This window comes from Triturus cristatus, chromosome 1_1, assembly GCF_964204655.1.
Source record: "Triturus cristatus chromosome 1_1, aTriCri1.1, whole genome shotgun sequence".
Lineage (NCBI taxonomy): Eukaryota > Metazoa > Chordata > Amphibia > Caudata > Salamandridae > Triturus > Triturus cristatus.
Genome location: NC_140579.1, coordinates 401466688 through 401488000, shown reverse-complemented (window position 1 = coordinate 401488000; position 21313 = coordinate 401466688). Strand labels below are relative to the sequence as shown.

General features: G+C 43.0%; 1 protein-coding gene across 1 annotated transcript in view; it reads left to right on the top strand.

The window, feature by feature from the left end:
- LOC146870310 (uncharacterized) overlaps positions 1-21313 on the top strand; it is a 98532-nt gene that overhangs the window by 4520 nt on the left and 72699 nt on the right. The gene's annotated exons all lie outside the window — the stretch shown is intronic.

The window sequence follows — 21313 nt, the reverse complement described above, 5'->3', positions numbered from 1 at the left end:
CTCGCTTTTGGGACCTTGTGTGTTTATTTAGAAGTGTTGGCTATGTTGTAAAGTATTGTGGCTGATGTGTTTTATGCAGACAAGTAGTAATAAAAAGTGTTATATGTGGTAGTTAGTGGTATTATGTGTAGTGTATTGATGTTGCATTGAGTATAGTGTAATTATGTGGTGTGTAATTATGTGATACTGAGTGTTGTTATGTGTAGTGTATGTATATTGCATGGAGTGTAGTTTTAAATGTGTGGTGTGTTATTATGTGGCACTGAGTGATATTATGTGGATTGTATTAATGCTGTATTGAGTTCAGTATAATTATGTGGTATGTAATTATGTGTTATTGAGTGGTATTATGTGGGGTGTATGTTGCATTTAGTAGAGTGTAATTATGTGGTATGTAATTATGTGGCAGTGAGTGGTATTATTTGGAGTGTATGTCGTATTGAGTGTAGTATAATTATGGAGCATATAATTATGTGGCATTGAGTTGTATTATGCGGAGTGATTTTGTGTTGCATTGAGGAGAGTGTAATTATGTGGAGTGTAAATATGTGGCACTGATTTGTTTTATGTGTAGTGTATTTATGTTGCTTTGAGTAGAGTGTAATTATGTTGCATGTAATTTTGTGTTAGTAAGTGGCAGTAGCTTTTGTAAAGGCAATTCTTTTATTAAGCAAAGGCAGTAGCTTTTGTAAAGGCAATTCTTTTATTACAAAACGTTTATTATTCAGGAGGAAATATTTGTATTTTTATGCAGTTTACACAATGTTACTTCTTTATTGCTTTTTAAATCTGATGGTTTACTTGCACTATCGCATAGTAAAACAGATGAAAGAAAAGGGAAAGGGACTTACACTTTGCACAATACATAACTATAAAAAATGGAAGTTAATATAGTGCGGAAGGGGGAGCACTAAACAAACTAAAAGATGAAAAATATACAGAGGCAATCGCAGCACAGGAGGGGCAGAGAGCACAAGAGGGTAGAGGTGCAGCATACGGTGTGGCATCAAGTTAAAAGGCTATATATTGCACACTATGGGGCATATTAACATGGGCCGGCGATAAATATCGCAAAGCACGCTTAGCGCTTGCATATTTATCGCCGGCTATCTCTGGAATTTATCGCCCGGTTTGTGTGTTATTAACAACGCGCATCGCCGAGGCGATAAAAATTCCAGAGATAGTTGGGATATCGACGTTTTCCATGGTGGAAAACGGCGATATCCTAGATGATAGGGCCTGTGGTCTTAGCCACAAAATCCACCCCCCATGTTAAGTATGCCTTAGTCAGGAATTTAACAGACGTTAAATTCCTGCGTTAAGGCATACTTAACGCGATTTTAAAAATCGCTACCCTCCCTTGTTAATATCGCAAAGCTGCCTTCGCGATATTTTCCCAAGGGAGTCTTGTTAGACACGCCTCCCATGCATCTCATTAGCAATGCAATCGGAGGCGTGCTGCAAACGGGCGCTAAGTCAGCAAGACACGCGATAGCGTGTCTTTGCTGATAAGGCGATGAAATTATCGCCGCTTTTCGCCCGAAAACGGACACAAAAGCGGCGATAATTTCATATCGCCGCCTTGTTAATATGCCCCTATGTTTTCACAAATCGACCTAGCCGGTTAGAAGTTAAAAGGTCATGTGTTGTAAACAAACTTCGAGCCAGCCGTATTGCTGATTGACGCAGCTAAAAATAGAAGTTAATATAATGCGGAACAGTACAAAACAAACTAAAAGATTAAAAATATACAGATGTAATCGCAACACGGGAGGGGCAGATATACAGAGGCAATTGCAACACTGGAGGGGCAAAGAGCAAAAGGACAGAAGAGGGTAAAGGTGCGGCATGTGGCTTGGCATCAAGTTAAAAGGCTACACGTTGTAAACAATGTTTCCCCAAGTCGACCCAGCTGTTTATAAGTTGAATGTACGTGTTGTAAACCAACTTTGAGCCAGCCGTTTTCAAGTTTATGTTGCTAAAAATAGAAGTTAATATAGTGATCTGCCTGAGCAAAACGCATTTGATTGTTGCTAAAAACAAAACTTAATCGGCCCTTTGAATACTAAAATTAATTTCTGTTTGCAGGCCCTCATTCGTCCTAGTCAAGCGTGTCCGTGCACGACAAAATTCTTAAAGGCATTTCACCTTACAAAGGCAAAACATAAAATCCAGCACTCCTGGCAGCGCCCATATACGCATTTAGGGGCTTCATTTTAACCAGTGTCTAACGGTGTTTTTGTGTTGTCTCTGTAGTTGAAACATGCACACACATTACACACTGACAGACACATACATACACATGCTAAGACATGCACAGACACACAAACAAGCAAGGCACACATGCACTGATTTATACATATATATGTATAGATATACACACGCAAACATACACTGTCACAGAAAGAAACAGGCGCGCACACAAACACAGGGTAGCATATGCGAACATACCGCGAAGTACACACACTCACACATAAATCCACAGACACACAAAAACACGCACAGTTAGATATACACTGCTCCAGTAATACAAAAACAGAGATTAACGCACACTCAATAGAACACACGTACACACACACGCATGCCCACGTACAGACATACTCACACGCACTGACAAAAAATGCAAGCCCGAACTATTGACTTTGTCAATCCTTGTTTTCCCGCTTCTTCAGCACAGACAGCATTCAGGCGGTCGTTCATTCTATCACAGCTTGTGAATGAGTCATGCACTCTGGTCTGTGCTGGCTAACCGATAAGAGCGCTAATACAGCACTACTCTTAGTACAGGCATTTTCTCGGCGAATCACTTAATCTCCCCGTGCCGACCAAAAAGGAATGTGTCCTTAACTGGTGCTCAAGCGCCGGTGTTAATGATTAAATGCCGGTGCTGAGCACCGGGAACCACCGAATCAAAGACCGGTGTTGTTCTTTGGGGCACTATCACTGAGGTACAGCGTCAGTCTAATAGCACAATAGCACAGTCAGCATCGCACTAGGTCTGCGCATAACCCTCGCTGACACACAATTTGCATTTCCTTGGCGTATAATTTAACAAACACTGCCGCACAACTAATCCTCCATTGCGCTATATAAAATGTCGGCGAAAAAAAATGCTTGTGAAAGATTGCAGTGTCTGTGGCATAGTCAGTCAGATATCAAACCTAATGTGAGACTGACTCACTGGTTCCTTGCGGCCTCTAATTGGCACTGGTCTATGGCGCAGTCTCCCGATTCCTATAAACTACAATCCACCCCTTGGTTAATATGCTCATCAGGTAAAGTTTTCAATTACAAAGATTCTCGTTTGATACATTAAATACAACACCCTGGATCAGCACGGACAGAGAGAAAACATTGTAGAACCTATAGAACAAATCGGAAAAAAAAAACTCTCTCGGCGTAGCCCGCGGGTTAACACAGGAGTGCGGCCGAGAGCACACACAGCGTTTCCTTTGCGGGAGCTAGCAGGGGCACCATCTGTTTCAAAGTTAATTACGAACAGATGGTTTCAAAGCTTGCTCCCACAAGGGAATCGCCAAACATGCACGCGTTGCCATTGAAAGCAATGCAAAGCATTGAGGAAATATGAATTTTGTGATCAGTTATGTCCCCTATCGTAGACCCCAACGGCTCCATGTGCATGCTATAAGTACATGTATGTTCCCTCCTACTCCAGTTTTGAAGACGCAAATATATGTGCGTCCACCGTCAACATGTCCTCTTTCAGATCCGCCATGAATGGGTCAGATATTCCATTCCTAAGTATGAAAGGCCACCGACTTTATGTGGTTCACTTTCCACATTTTACAGATTCAGGCGAGTAGGCCCTGAATTCTGTCATCAAGCCTTTTCCTGCCTTCTGCCTCTGAAAGCTCCAGTCTGAGCCTGCATTTGTATCCATGAACTTTGTCCTACTCCCTGCGCGGCTAACGGTGCCTGATCCAGCATATTGCCTGCCAAAAACTGTATTTCACCTTCAAGATTATCTACTCCGCTCCTCATCCGATGCATTCCTGTCTAGCAGTTTAGGTAAACATTCCTTCAGCTACCGTGCAAAGGGGCCAGGCCTCGCTGTCCTCATGCAAGTAATTCATAGCTCCGTTACCATGGAATGTTCCTACCCCCTCGCATCTCATGTAGACACTTAGACGCTTGTACACGCACTAACAGTCAGTATAGAATAGATTCTATCCTAGAGACCTTTCCTTTTGGATAACCCAGTTCTTTAAACATAGGATATTAGATATGATTTGGGATTAGGTTGACATAACCCCCAGACTTCTGTCTCCACATGTAGATCTAAATGTCAAGTCCCCTTCACCCTCTAGTTGCACGTCAATCACACGTCATGCGGCTGCGCGCGCATCTCTGCCAGATATTTCTGCTGACATTGCAGGATTCTTTTATGGATCCACCCACTTGTGACATCATGTTTAATGACGTATTTTAGTTACACCCATGTATACGCCTTTGTTAGTTACGTATGCACCTTTTATCTGTACTATCAGCTGTTACGCCTCTTGCATTTGTCTCACTGTAATGTATTTTCTATAAAACTGCTTATCTGTCAATAATGTATGCCCTTCCTTCCTGAACTTTCGTGGTGATGGAATAGAAAGCCTACAATTCGAATTGTATTCCTTTGTATAGGAATAAAGCCTTTTAAACCCTCTAATACCACGGATTCTGCCTCTTATATTTACTGAGTTATTCTTAATAGACTTTACCGCATAAAAAATAGTACCGGTAATTAAATATTTACCACATAAATTGGCGCCCGAACAGGGACACTTTCTCATCTCACGCGCCGGCGGTGCGTTGCAGGCCCGGTCTCCTGCCACAGCTGAACGGACAAAAACGCGTATCTGCAGGATTTCCTGTATCTCCCTCCGGCCAAGCGGGAGCGACTGAGGCTGCGATCAACACCCAGACGAGGCGGTGAGAAGTGCGAAGTATCCCGACCAGAGCCTAGCTGAGAGAGCAAGATCCGAGGTATACAGAGGCCCACCAGGTTCCGAAGTTCCGAGTCCAGTCGAGTCGAGTCCAGTCCGGTCCAGTTTCAGTTCCGTTCCGAGGCCTTCCGTTCCGAGCTACCCGGTGAGTACCATTACCGGGGAGGCATTTTACGTGCACATAGTCTGTGCCGGTCAAGACGGGTTTGGGTACACAAATCCGGTCTGCACTGTTTCAGCAGTGTATCTGTACTGTTTAGCAGTATATATAGTATGTCTTGCATATAAATAAGTATTATCTAGTATCAGTATTATGTCAGTAACTAGTTTTCTATTAGTTATCATTGTTCGTTAAAACTGTTAAATGTTAAATGTTTTAATACGTTCTATACATTGTGGGGTGAATGACTGTTCATTATTGTGTTTATTTGTATTAAGTGTGTTTAAGATTAAGTAACCAGATCTAAAAATGCCGCTCTTTTCGAAACTAAGACAGATCAAAACCAGAAAAGGGGTACTCGAAGAAGCTGTTCCCATCCCACCTAGGGACACTCCAGGGTACTTTATGTATCATAAGCATGGTCTAGATGCCGTATTATTTCTTGATTTATGGGTGGACTACACCAAAGAATTACCAGAGAGTCAGAGATGGCCCGCAGCGGGGACCTGGGATGCAGATTGCATCATGAGAGTAGAAGAAGAATTATGGAAAAAGAAAGCCAGACAGTCACAGAAAGATGCCATTGAATTATGGCGTAAAGAATCATATAGACGTACAGAAAAAGCACTCAGACAGGAAGAGAAAGGTAGAGAGAATTCAAATAAAACTCGAGAAAATCTATTAATTGAGGAAGGTACCTGAGTAAACTCAGAACAAGTAGATAGACAAAGAAACACTCTTATGAATGGTATGTATCCTCTTCTGGCCGAAGGGTTACCTAAGGCTACCCCGGAAATACCAAAGGACTTAACTCCTCCATTACTCCCGATAAAAGCACATCCCAAAACACATCCCAAAACAGCAAAGGACGTTTTCCTTTCCTCCTATTTAGATGACGTAGCTCCCGAGTATGCTAATGCCATGCCGCACGCACCGCTTGCCGATGGTGTTCAACGCCAAGAGCATCCGTCTGTATCTCCGCAACTACAAACTCCTACACAAGTTCCCACAGGTCCGTCCGTTTCTACAGTTTTTCCCACATCTACAATCTCTATCCTACGTCCAACGAATCCTTTCGTGCCTAGCACCTCAGATGGTGCTACAGGAGGTACGACAGACATGTTTGCCACCCCGCCGCGAAATAAACAAACCCTTAGAGATTTAGCACTCCAACGTACACCCCAATTAGCGACATCCGATATGTTTAAAGAACAGCTTGTGGATTGTAGATACGATCCAGTACCAGGTAGACAGGATAAATTGCTCATATCATCACTACGTATAAGACGAGCTACATTATATTTAATGACAATACCAGGAATGGGTGAACACCTAGACGAAATATATCGCTTTGTCCAAACAGGGCGAGGTCCAGCAAGTATTAACGAAGCTATGGAATACCAGAAAGTGGATGTCCAAAGACAACTACTACGTTTTTTCATAAATTGTGTAATTAGGAATCAAGACAGGCCCGGGGCAGATCACGATACCATGCAAAGACTTGTCAAATGGGGTCAGAACATATCAGAAGAGAAACATGACAGACAGGCGTGTATAATCGCCATGTGTCGAAAAGTCCGCAAGGAAGTAGAACGAATACATAAAGAAAGACGAGAAACAGACAGAGTAGAATCAGAAGAGGAGGAGGAGCAAGAATCAGAACAATTAGAAACGATAGCTTATGTAGGTAGAGGAAGACCCCATAATAATACTAGAGGCTTTAATGATCAGATACGCCCGATACGTCCAGAATATAATAGACATTTTCCAAACCCTATGTTAAATACAAAGTCCCCCGAACACCTATTCCAAGCCGCTGATAAATTACTCCGAGAGCGAAGGGGGTACCATATGCTCGATTCCATGGACGAACAAGAATTAGCCAGGTCAGCAGTACAATGGGCTGACAGTCCCAGCGAATACAATGATGATGTACTTGCACACACATTTCTGAATCTTGACCCCTACGAACAGCGTTTAGCTAGTATATACATGATTCAACACCTCCTTATATTATATAAAAGCCAACACTCCGATCCAGGACCCTTACCTGACATATTGACAGAACTGCTCACGAATATATGGAGAGGGTCAGGTACTGATTTGATCAAAGAAATTCTAGAATCCCGAAACCAATATTTAAATTTCGTACGCCCAGAACACGTTCCAGTTCCCATCATAGGAAGAAAAATGTATCACATAGATAGACAAAACCCGTTACGCGAAGTACACCCAATCAGAGGTGACGGTAATAACTTTACACGCGTGTTTGTGTACACGCCTATAACTAAACTGGAATTATTAGAAATGAAGAAAGTAGTACCAAGCCATGACAAGGACCCAGCAGGTTTCCACCGCGAGATAAAAGACATGTTACTCATGGGAGAGTATACCTACCCCGACATTATGAAAATATTAAAAGTCCTATTACCCGCCGGTGTTTACGAGAAACTCAGAGAAAAGGAATGGGAGGTGGGAGACCAAAAGATAGATTGGACAGCATTAGAAAACGAAGAAAGGGCCCGAGCTGCAGGAGCAGGACTTGGGGAAAAGACTACAGCACTGGCAGGACTACTAGTGCAGGTACTGCCACGTTTATTAACTACGAAAAAGGAAGACTGGGGTGCAATCTCAGCCTGTAAACAAAAGCCAGATGAAGACACTAGTGATTTCTATTCCCGATTTGAAAAATGTTTTGGTATAAATAGTGGCATAAAAGCCAGTAGTGAGTCATATCCACATCTGTTTGTGACAAAATTAGTTGAAAATTCTCTGCTACAAGTCAAGAATAGAGTATTGAAATTCGAAAGTACCTGGCAAGGTAATACCCCATCACAGATGTTACAGATGTTACAATATCACCACAATAGAATTAGAGAAGAACAAGAACACGAACAAAGACGTATGAAAGATACAAAAATGAAAATGCTTGTTGCTCAGTCAGTTCCAGCCGATGGTCATCAAAAGGGTAATTCCGCAGGTCCTACGAAAGGGACATGCAACTATTGTAAACAACAAGGTCATTATATACACGATTGTCCAGTCCTGAAACATAATATTGCTACAGGTAGAACCCAGGAGAGACCACGTCCACCTAGACAGGATCAGAATCAACAACAAATCCCTCAGCATGCACAACCTAGGCTAGCTCCGCAACAACTAGCTCCGCAACAGGGAGCTCCACAACAGACCGTAGCACCACCACAAACGCAGCCTATTGCTGCAACACAAGCAACAACACAACAGATGTATCAGTATGCACAAGCAGATTAGCCCGATTATCAGCGATATACATGACATAGCCTAGAGAGGGAAGTTGGCTTACCTCTTATTGAGGTTCCTGTAGACCAAGAGGGACCTTATGTACATAGTGAACTATTAGGGGAAGACAGAAAGTTTTTACTTGATACAGGGGCAAGCAGAACGACTATACGACGCAGTGAAGTTCCAGGGGCACCCCTCTCAGGCTCACAAAATATTTCCCTTGGATTCTCAGGAAAACCTATAATAAATGACGTAACACAACCTCTTCCACTCACGATTGGTCCATTGACACGTACTACAGATTTATTGCTTACTAAATCATGTCCAGAAAACTTGTTAGGTATAAAAACATTGAAAGCTCTAGGAGCTATAATATGTTGTTCTCCGGAAGGAGTACGACTATTTCTACGTGACTTCAAAGGTCACTACGTGTCCAGAGACGTGGATCACCGACTGCAGAATTTACCTACACATTTATGGGCACAAGGCCCCACTGATGTTGGTTGCATGAATATTACACCATATCGTGTCACACTAAAAACAGGAGTAATACTACCACGAATACGACAATACAAGTTACCACCCGATGCTGTTGTGGCTTTGCTGCAAATCATTGACGAGCTCATTGCACAAGGAGTGGTTGTCGAAACCGACTCCAATGTATGTAATTCCCCGATAATTCCGATTCTTAAAAGAACGGATCCAAAAGCACCACCAGTATATCGATTAGTTATTGATCTGCGCGAATTAAATAAATGTATTGTACCACAATACCCTGTGGTCCCAGATATCTCTTCATTACTAACAGCTATTGACTCAGAAGCAACGTTCTTCACTGTAATTGACCTCAAAAATGCTTTCTTTAGCGTCCCAATCGATCCGGAAAGTCAATACTTGTTCGGGTTCAGTTTAAATGGACGAAGTTTTAAATTCACACGCGCACCTCAAGGATTTACAGAAAGCCCCAGCATCTATAGCCAAGCACTGAAACGAGAACTTGACAGTATCCACATGCCAGTTAACACTGCCTTGCTTCAATATGTCGATGATCTGCTGATCACCGCCCGAAGCGAACCTGAATGTGAAACAGCGTCACTGACGGTTTTAAAATTTCTGGCCGACAAGGGGCACAAGGTGTCCCCTTCTAAGCTGCAATTCTGTGTCCAGCGAGTTGTTTACCTTGGGCACTCGCTGTCCAAGGAGGGAAGGCAGCTTACACCCGACCGCATCCAGTTAATCGCTAACATGCCACCACCCAAGACACAAAAGGAGGTGCGGGCTTTTATAGGCCTCACTTCATACTGTAGGCAGTGGATCCCTCAATATGCATTTCTAGCAAAACCACTCATCCAGTTGACAACACAGGAGGCAGCCACATCGACTGTCCTCCCTTGGACTCAAGAACATACACACGCCTTTGAAAGCTTAAAGAAAGCTTTATGCCAAGCACCTGTTTTAGCAACACCATGTTACAGTAAACAGTTTACACTCTTTGTTACAGAACGCGGAGGTACTGCCTTGTCAGTACTCACTCAGGAACAAGCAGGATCACACAAACCATGCGCTTATTTCTCTAGTACATTAGATCCAGTAGCTCAGGCTCTTCCTGCGTGCCTGAAATCGGTGGCAGCAACAGCTTTAGCAATCAGACAAAGCGATGCCATAGTGTTAGGACACCAACTGACAGTACAAGTACCACACGCAGTAGAGGTTCTTTTGAACCGCACACAAACACAACACTTGACTATAGCGAGACTCACCGGTTACGAATTAACATTATTTCAGCCACACATAGAAATCAGACGTTGTAATACGTTAAATCCTGCCACACTGTTACCAGTGGGCGGAACAGATCCATTGGCACATGATTGTGTCGAAGTCATTACTATCACGACGAAACCCAGACAAGACTTGACAGATATCTCTTTGTCAGATCCAGACTTGACATTGTATGTAGATGGGTCATGTATGAGAACAAGTACAGGAGAGTTAGTGGCCGCTTACGCAGTCACAACAGACACTGAAGTCATTGAAACAAATCGTATTAACACTTTGTCAGCTCAAGCAGCAGAGCTCATCGCTCTGACACAAGCCTGTATTCAAGCCACAAATAAGAAAGTCAATATATACACAGATTCACGTTATGCATTCGGAGTCGTCCATGACTTCGGCGTACTGTGGCGAGAGAGAGGTTATTTAACTTCTCACGGTGCCCACATCCAACACGGACCCCTCATTCAAGCCCTATTAGACGCGATTCATCTACCTACTGCAATATCGATTATGAAATGCAAAGCCCATACAAAAGTTACCGATATCATTTCTCAGGGTAATGACCTAGCTGACAGAACAGCTAAACAGACTGCTCAGAATCAGACTCTCACAACTGACATGACAAAGACAATAGTTCAGACACTAACACATTGCATGACAGTTAAGGATCCCGCCCTTGATGTAATTGACATACAGACACATGCTACACCAGAAGAAATAAAGAAATGAACTGAATCAGGAGGGATCCAAACGGATCAAGGATGGATGACGAGGGAAAAATCTATATGGTTTCTTCCCGACTCTATGGTTCAAGTCATCATTAACACAATACATAGTCCAGCGCACCTAGGAGAAAAAGCTATGCTAGACAGCATTCAACACATTTGGTTCAACAAACACTTGCGAGCAGCAGCTAAACAAAAAGTTCGTACCTGTATGATATGTTGTCAGTTTAATCCAGGTAAAAGCATCCCCGTAGAGCAGGGTGGATTTCAACCTCCCGATCATGCTTTTGAAGTCCTCCAGATGGATTATATCCAGATGGAACGATGTCGAGGATTCAAATATGTTCTCGTAGTTGTCTGTGCTCTTTCCCGTTGGACAGAAGCATACCCGGTTTCAGATTACACTGCTCCGACTACTGCCAAACAGTTAGTTCGAGAATTCTTCCCACGGTACGGTTTACCACGTGTTGTCTACTCAGATAACGGCCAGCCGTTCTCATCCGAACTAATGAAACACGTTTCCCTTTTGTTAGGCTACCAATGGAAATTCCACTGTGTCCGACATCCCGAGGCAGCAGGTCTCGTGGAACGTCATAATCAAACCCTGAAAATTAGATTGTCCAAAATATGTAGGGAAAAAGGTGTCGATTGGATAGTAGCCTTACCAGTTGCACTCTTTTACATGAGAATGGTAGCACATTCTCGAACAGGGCTATCCCCGTACGAGGTGATCTTCGGTAGACCACCAAATATGTGGGGGACGCCTACACCTCGCAAAATAACTGATGTTGACTGTAATATGCTGACAGATTACCTGGCTTCCTTGATGTCTGCACTACAATCTTGTCGTTCACAGGTAGCCGCAGCTTTTCCCGATAATACTGAGGTGAAGCCCCATGACGTGGTTCCTGGTGACCTGGTTTTGGTCAGGAATTTCGACCGGAAGACCCAACTGGATCCTAGGTGGAAGTCGCCTAAGTTGGTTCTACTGACTACAAGGACTGCCGTGAAGATTGAGGGTCGCAAAGGGTGGTTGCACTCGAGTCATATCAAGAAATTTTATGGACTACCATCCAGTGTGAATATTCAACCCTGTATTCCCTCACAGACAGACTCAAAGCTCCCCTTGGTTGAGCAATCAAAACCAGAACTGTACAAACTGAAATTGAGGTCTAGCAAGTCAGACAATTTGATTGTTTAAGTCCTCTCCGAGGTGAATCGGTTGAATTTGTCTCTGACATGTATCCTCTGGACCGGAATAGAGAAAGAAATCAACAGATGCAGCTGAAAAAACATGCGTATTGTAAATCACTTCGTAGTCACTGCATAGTAACATTATTAATTTTGTTTTTTCTAAGTCTTCTGATCATTATTTTCAGCATACTATTGCATATGTATTACCCTATTCTTAAGCATGTTTACAATATAACTGCAGAACATTCTTTTAGCGAATTACCTCCGCATGAGTTGTCCTATAGATTTGCGCTGCGCAACAACACATTTATTAGTATGTTACATCATTCCCATCAGACCAGCAATGCCACAAATTGTTGGATATGTGGCCGACTCCCTCCCTATCAGAACTATAAATGAGTTTTGCCCCTCTTTCCCTATCCGTTCACACACAATGGCTCCTGTGGAGCATGGTTTAGTTTGATTAATTCCCTAGATTCAAATTCCGCAGTTTATCAAGACAACTGGGTATGGGGAAACCTGAACCTAGTTTTGCTTAAAGTCTGCTACCCTAACAAGGAGGGACTTCCCAAAAGAACAGGAACTGATCTAGAAAATGAAGTATATGGATTAGGTAATTTTACACTTAACCTCATGATCCTGAACGTTGAATCTGAAGCTACACCAATCTTGCCCGCCATGTCAGTATTCCCAGTAAAAGGGGAATTATGTATAAGAAAGAATGGTTCCATACATATGGGCCATAGTAAATGCACCACTGTAATAAAATTCAGTGATCAAGGCAAGTCTACATTTAGAGCTTCCCATCATTCCTACTTCATATGTGGCCAGACCGCATATATATGTCTACCTCTAGATTGGGATGGTACCTGTTACATAGCATTCCTTCTGCCACCTGTTTTCCTAGCTCCTCCTGATTATCATAGAAATACCCATTTAGTACACAATAGACAACAGAGAGATCTCCCAATTGTCGATTACACTGAAACAGCATGGGAAAAATACACAGATTTCAATAAAGGATTCTTTCCCTATATAGGTACAGTCACTAATAGTAAGCTGATACGTAGATTAACCAGAACCCTTGAAGCAGTAGTGAACGAGACTATTTCCGCCTTAGGCAATTTAACAGAAGAGCAGTCTGCTATGCGGATTGTTGTGCTTCAAAATCGTCTTGTCCTTGACGTCATCCTGGCCGATAGGGGCGGAGCTTGTAGGGTCATCGGATCAAGTTGCTGCATTTTCATACCAGAAAATTCACCGTCAGTATATAAAGCCATAACCCGCCTTCATAAGATTATAAGCCAGATACACCAGAGTCCAGGCACCTGGACTTGGTCCGGTTGGTTCTGGGGCGTGTTGTCAGCCTGGGGATGGAGAATCCTATCCTTCCTAGGTATTGGCTTTCTCATACTATTCAGTTGCTGTTTATGTCTACAATGTGGGCCAGCGATTTGTGGTCTGTGTGCCACATCGTGTATCCCACATCCAAGTTTTCGTTCCAGATCCCGGAAGAAGAAAGAAGAACAAATGATGCTATATGAACAGATCGATGGATTGATGAAGATCGATATCTCCTGAGGGTCCGTAGGGGACAAGGAGGGAATGAGGAAATATGAATTTTGTGATCAGTTATGTCCCCTATCGTAGACCCCAACGGCTCCATGTGCATGCTATAAGTACATGTATGTTCCCTCCTACTCCAGTTTTGAAGACGCAAATATATGTGCGTCCACCGTCAACATGTCCTCTTTCAGATCCGCCATGAATGGGTCAGATATTCCATTCCTAAGTATGAAAGGCCACCGACTTTATGTGGTTCACTTTCCACATTTTACAGATTCAGGCGAGTAGGCCCTGAATTCTGTCATCAAGCCTTTTCCTGCCTTCTGCCTCTGAAAGCTCCAGTCTGAGCCTGCATTTGTATCCATGAACTTTGTCCTACTCCCTGCGCGGCTAACGGTGCCTGATCCAGCATATTGCCTGCCAAAAACTGTATTTCACCTTCAAGATTATCTACTCCGCTCCTCATCCGATGCATTCCTGTCTAGCAGTTTAGGTAAACATTCCTTCAGCTACCGTGCAAAGGGGCCAGGCCTCGCTGTCCTCATGCAAGTAATTCATAGCTCCGTTACCATGGAATGTTCCTACCCCCTCGCATCTCATGTAGACACTTAGACGCTTGTACACGCACTAACAGTCAGTATAGAATAGATTCTATCCTAGAGACCTTTCCTTTTGGATAACCCAGTTCTTTAAACATAGGATATTAGATATGATTTGGGATTAGGTTGACATAACCCCCAGACTTCTGTCTCCACATGTAGATCTAAATGTCAAGTCCCCTTCACCCTCTAGTTGCACGTCAATCACACGTCATGCGGCTGCGCGCGCATCTCTGCCAGATATTTCTGCTGACATTGCAGGATTCTTTTATGGATCCACCCACTTGTGACATCATGTTTAATGACGTATTTTAGTTACACCCATGTATACGCCTTTGTTAGTTACGTATGCACCTTTTATCTGTACTATCAGCTGTTACGCCTCTTGCATTTGTCTCACTGTAATGTATTTTCTATAAAACTGCTTATCTGTCAATAATGTATGCCCTTCCTTCCTGAACTTTCGTGGTGATGGAATAGAAAGCCTACAATTCGAATTGTATTCCTTTGTATAGGAATAAAGCCTTTTAAACCCTCTAATACCACGGATTCTGCCTCTTATATTTACTGAGTTATTCTTAATAGACTTTACCGCATAAAAAATAGTACCGGTAATTAAATATTTACCACAGCATGCAGGTTTTTGGCAGAAAAAGTGAATCGATTCCTAAAGTTCTCCTCTTATGCAGAGCGTGCGCGCTGCGTAGGCGAGACCTAAAAACTGTCAGTGTGCTTTATTAAGAGAGGAATTCCTCAGTATGCTACTGAGAAACCATTCCTCTGATCATATCCTTTTGTTGAAAGGTGGTCCTCCAGTTGTTGAAAAGTAAGTCTCAATTCACAACACAGCTTTCACTTTTCTGAGATGAATCCCACATTCCTAGGAGATTAAGCCTGCTTTTACATCACGACACATCTTAGATATTGGTAGATTAAATGAAAAGTTACTTATCTGTACCAATGCTTCTCCTGCAAGTGTGTTCTCAGAAGCATAAGTAAAATTCTTACGCAATGTTCAGGAATTTTGAAATTCTTTTTTTTCTTTCTAATTGCCAACTTACACAACACAAATGCGTCCTCAAATACCCTCACTAAGAGCTAATACTTTCTATTTTGAGCACTGTTGGAACAGAGCACTACAAAACTCAGTGATCTAAGTGATCCATTTTAGTTAATTTTACAGTCTGCATCTGTCACACAAACCTCACAAAGGTCAGCGGTCTAGGGCTAGATTGCAAGTTAACCCGGTAGATTTCCCTTGCCAAATAACTTTCTTGCTAAATAGTTCTTGGCAAAGCCAACTAGTCTCACTATTTTTGAAGGAGAAGCATTCACATTTTCATGCCCATCATAAGCTGCAATCTGCATTTCGCCAATTCAGGCTGCAGCGCATTGTTATTAGAGGTGCCTGAGTTAGCTACAAGTGAATTATGAAGCAGGCTGCAGCACTATCACCCGTCACGAGAAGTCCCATAGTCATAACTTGCTCCTTTTTAAATATACCACCACCTCATAGCAGGCATGCGTTATACACACTGCAGAGGTGGCAGTAGGCTAGGTATGGTAGAGTAGCTATTGTTGGCATGCTATGTTAGGTGTTGTAAATAGGCATGCTAGGTTAGCTATTGTGAGTAATGTATTGTATTGCAGCCTTTACAGGGTGCTTGCTACCCACTTTCCTAAATGGGTAGCACTCTACATCGTGTGGGATGTGTGGTTGAAAGGATGTTGTCTTTGTTTTGATCCAATGTGGAAGTGTTTACATGTGGTGTGTGATGACCACTGAGGTGTGGTTATAGTGTTATGAAATGCAGCGCGTAGTAGTTTGGTGAATTATCAAGTTTGAGAGACACAGGAGCCGGGACATCTTAAGGATTTCAGGGGCCCAGGGCCAAATGTATTTTGGGGGCCCCTGTTTGTAACAGCTTTGAATTTATTATCCAATTTCAGATCTTTTATGCCTTCTTCGGCCAGGTCACTGGCAGAGTACAGACACACTTGTCCAAATTCTAAATGTGTTTACATCTAATATTCAGGGATAGTGACGTGTGATTTCATTAACATAATTAAGCAGCATCTCACTAATATTATTGCAAATAATCTTTGTGATCCCTGCCCTTTCTCATAAGCGAAGTCCTGTTTTGTTCTAAAAGAAACTGTTTTAATGGATGTTGCTTGGTGTTGAAAAACAAACATCTCTCTGCCAAATGTCTGTACTGGACTCCAATACGTCACCCACATTAAAAATAAATGAAAGGAAAACGGTATGTAAAAAAATCCTTTAGGAGTAATTCAAGGTATTCAGGGCAAAAACATAGCTGGCTCTATCAGGGGCCCCCCTAAAAGGCTGGGGCCCTGGGATAGAGCCCACTCAGCCCATGCCTTAAAATTTCTCTGCACAGCAGCAGTTTCATGGTTTTCAGTATGCTGATAGCTTTGAACAGCTTTGCAGATCCCTTTATAGTATTTATTATGATATAGTCTGCTTAGCTGGCCACTGCACCTGGTTGTATTGTTGTTGTCCTCAGCTGATATGGTTGGAGGGAGGGCGAAATGGAGAGCTCTGTAGGGATGGGAATGTGTATTATCACCCCATATCTGAGTGTCTTTGTGAGCTATAAAGAAGCTTTCAGATTTTACAGATATTTGGGGCCTGCAGTGGTACACTATATTGTAGACTCTGATTGTCCAGCAATGTGTGACATAGCTCTTCCGTTATTCCATGTGTGTTCATTTGGTGATGTCTGTTCTTTTGGCTGTAGAGTACTGGTGATGGACAACCCTCAGAGCAGATATGTCTTATGTGAATTTAAGAGGTATAAGTTATAATTATCTGTTGACTGCTTCATATTATGATTTTTATGTAATTGTGGGCCATGACTGTTATATATGTGAGTACATAACTATATAATGCCACGGCAAACCATAGGTCGGCGCTTCTTAGCTTACCTGCATTTCGAAAACAGTTTGCTGGTTGAGTTATTTGCAATTTGTAGGTTGTAAGCTGAGGATTGCACTTGAGGATGCAACTGTGTTCTGGGCTCTGTTGCTGGAATGTGGGTGGTGCAGTTATCTAGGAAATAGCCATGTTTTTTCACAGACTTCAGAAATGTACTTGATCCTGGGTGCTTCTAATACTGTCTGGTAGTGAATTCCAGAGCTTGGCGGCTTGTACTGAGAAAGCAATGCCTCCTACGGATTTCTTGTGGTAAGGTGGTATGATATGTGGTGCAACTCTGGAGCACAGTGTTCTTTTTGGTTTGTATTGGTTGAATTTAACTTGTAGGTATAGCGACAGTTTTCCTTGGAATGCTCTGTGGACATCGCAATAAATCCTCTCCAGTGTCTGAAAATAAATACTGCAAAAGCAGAACCCGGTTAACAAAAAGCTACACTGTCCCACATTGCACTTACTCTACAGTGCCAATGTACTACATAAGAAAAGCACATTTTAGAATCCATGTTTTTAATTTCCTTACAATGCACTTTGCATTTAAAATCTTACTTATAATAATACACGTTTCTGCATAAAACTCCTTTTTAATAGTAACACATACTCTCCAACAAAAACACTAATTTCTCAAACCTTTACCAGACACATACACAGTTTCAGGCAAACAATGAATACTAAAGAGACTATGTTCAAATGCTCTAAACCTTTCTTAAAAGTACTAACTGAAATTAATCAATTATGTACTATAAAAAAAATAACACATGTAATATGGTCCTATACTACCATCTCGGGTATTGGTGACATTTATAAACCAAGTCACCAGAACCCCTCTGTGGCAATATAAACCCATAACAAACAGCTACTTGTTATGTATTCTATGTATATAGCACATAATACACATCTCGGCGCTGAAATGCCATGCAGCCTCAAAGTAGGCAACGTGTAAAAGGTGTGAATAGTACTGAAGCAATCTATAAGAGCATATAAGATTGCTCTATTTAGAAAAGAAGGTTTTAAGCCGCAGCTACATTTTATATATTAGTCTTCGGCCCGATTTCTCATGCCAAAGTATTCTTGATCTTTCAGCCAGGAACAAAAAACCTTACCCCTTTCCCACTGGCACCAAGTCATAGCTAGCAGATTTTCTGAACATAGCTCAACTGTCTAGAATGCTATAGTGCCATATTTTAAGATGTCAAATACTCTGGGTGTATAATACGAAGGGACCAGTGCACCATGCAGAGTTTAAAATGAATAAAGTGCTCTAAACAGAAACACAAGGGGATGATGGACGGCGTGCTGAAACTTTTCAAACACTCACCCCAAGTCACAGATCTGAGTTGAATCCATCATCATTCTTTAGCTCACTTCGCCACCCCAGTTCACACACAACTATATGCGAATCAGTCTTGACCCTGTGCCTCATGGGAACAGTCCAGCCCGAACTTCCAAACCATGTATTCCCTGGACCGGAAACAAGCATCCTGGAACCTGTTTCGGGGCAACACCCCTCATCAGCCAGGCTAGCTTGAATCCAGTGGCAAAGTGAGCAAGGGACCCATGTCTGGGCATACCCTGCCAACTTAGGGCGAACAAAGCAAACACAAGGAGATGATGGACGGAGCGCTGAAACTTTTCAGATACTCACCCCCAGTCACAGATCAGGGTTGAATCCATCATCGGTCTTTAGCTCACTTCATCACCCCAGTTCAGACACAGCTATATGCAAATCAGTTTTGACCCTGTGGCTCATGGGAACAGTCCAGCCCGAATTGCCAATAGAGAACTTAGATGTGCCTGGATGGGCCATCACTATCAGGATGGGAAGGCGGAGCTGAGCACAGCTCTACTTACACCAGAATAGGCTGTGTCCTGCCTTCAAACATAGGGCTACATACCCCCTCTAGTTAGTCTGGAGCCAAGACAGGGAAGGGGACTTCAAAGGGAAACTGCTAGAAGCTTCTCCCCCACTTCAAAGGCACAGCTGGGTATAGATACTGGACCTCTGACACCAACTCTTCAGTACACTTCTGGACCTGCAGATACTCTGCCAGGAAGAAGGACTGCTTTGCTACTGAAGGACTGCCACTCTGCTAGACTGCTGACCTGCTGCCTTGCTGCCTTGCTGTGCTTACCTGCTGCCCTCTTGTTTGGGTGAGAAGGACTGGACCTGTATCTCTTGAACCCAGAACCTCTCAGTGACTCCAAGGGCTATTTGGCTGGCCTCCTGATCTGAAGCCTCAGGGACACGACCTGCTTCCAACAACCTTGCAGATGCACCTGGATTTTGCCATCTGTGAACCTACCCTGCCAAGCGGAGCCACCCCAGTCTAGGACCCTTGGAAGTGGGTTTCAGGTATTCTACCAGCCTCTATGGATTCAGTAGAACCAACACATTACCTCTGCTGCCCAGCGCGACCCCGAACAGAATCAACACATCATCGCTGCTACGTGGATCGGAACCATCAGAAAGACCTCCAACATAGCCCATTGCCTCATCAGAACTGCTGCTGCGCAACACATCCTCAGTGCAGGTCCTCACACCTTTCGTCAACAGCAGCCTCGATGACTACATTGGACTCCTCATCGCAGCCTTGTAGCTCCTCAGAACCCATGCATTGCCCGACTGTGTGACCCACCCACGACACAGGACTTTGCATTGCAAGTCCCCATTGTTGGGATCCTCAGTGATGCAGCAGGATCTCTCATCTCAGCCTCACAGCACCTTAGAACTGACGCATCGCTTTGGCAGCGCACCGCATCTTCGAAGCAGATCCTTGCAACACTTCGCACACCAGGATTTAAGGTACTCTGTTTCGCGGGCCTAACTGGGTCCCGGTAGCCAGACCGTACTCCATTGTGGTTGACCTGAACTTTTGACTTTTTCCCGGTCCGGTGTGACCAGATATTCACAGTTCGTGCTTTAAGCATTTTGGTGCTATATTTACTGAAATCTTTAAAATGTAATATCTCCAGTTCTACTGATTGGATGTTTTTCCTTTTGGTCTTGTTTTATTTATTAAAAATTACTCTATTTTTGCTACTCTGCTGTGGGCTCCTTATGTGGTGTGTTGTCACTATATTACTTTTTTAAGGGTTGCACAACTACTTTACACATTGACTGTTAGTTAAGTATGACTGCTCTGTGCCAAGCTACCTGAGGGTTGACTACAGGCTAATTTAGGGTTTGCGTGTGACTTCACCATGAGAGGAATTGTGGTTGCTGTTTGAGAAGGAAGGGTTTCACCCCCCTCAACCAGTAACTCAGTTTCTTACAGCTTATTTTCATTGTGGAGATGGAAAAGTTAGATCAATCCTGTTGGAAAACCACACTCCCACTCTGAAAGGGTGGTGGTGGTCTTCCGGACACACTGTGGTAGCTTGGCTCGAGTGGTCAGGAAACAGGCGCAGTGCTAAGCATACAATATACCCATACAAGAACCATGCGTGCATCCGTTCCAAAAACGACTCTACACCGTAAAAATTATGAAAATATTCTTTCTTTATCTTTTTCTCTTAGTTACTGATTGGAAAAATAAATAGGTCAATCACAATATACAAGTTTCAATTAGTGCAGGTCAAATAAATATTGGCTGTTTGATGAAATAAATAGGGGTGATCATAAATAACAGGGCATAAATACAAGTGCAATATATACAGACAATTAAATACTTTGAGGCAATAAATACTGTACCAATAAATATTGTACACCATCAAGTCCTGTGGACCTATAAATATAGTGCAGCAATAAATAGGTAAAAATTCAATAAATACAGTACCCCCAATAAATAATTAAAAGTATACAGCAACCCTCATATAATCAGATGACACTTCAATTCTTATGGGCTGATTTGGCCCAGGCACAGCTTGTAGGGTTGTGGAAGGCTTGAGGGGGGGCTACTCCCTGGCTGGGACAAGGCTGAGGCCTAAACTGAGGTAGATCACAGGGGGGAATACCAATGCCCTGGCTTTCTCTCTCCACACAACCTCTCTAGGTTAGTCCCAGTTCACCCCTTGCACAGTCAGGTTGGTTTCCGCACCTCCCTAGCCCCTTAGAGCAGTCTCTCAGGTCTCCACAGGGCCTTAGGCGCCCTCTACTCCACTTACTGCCCTTTTTCTGATGTTCC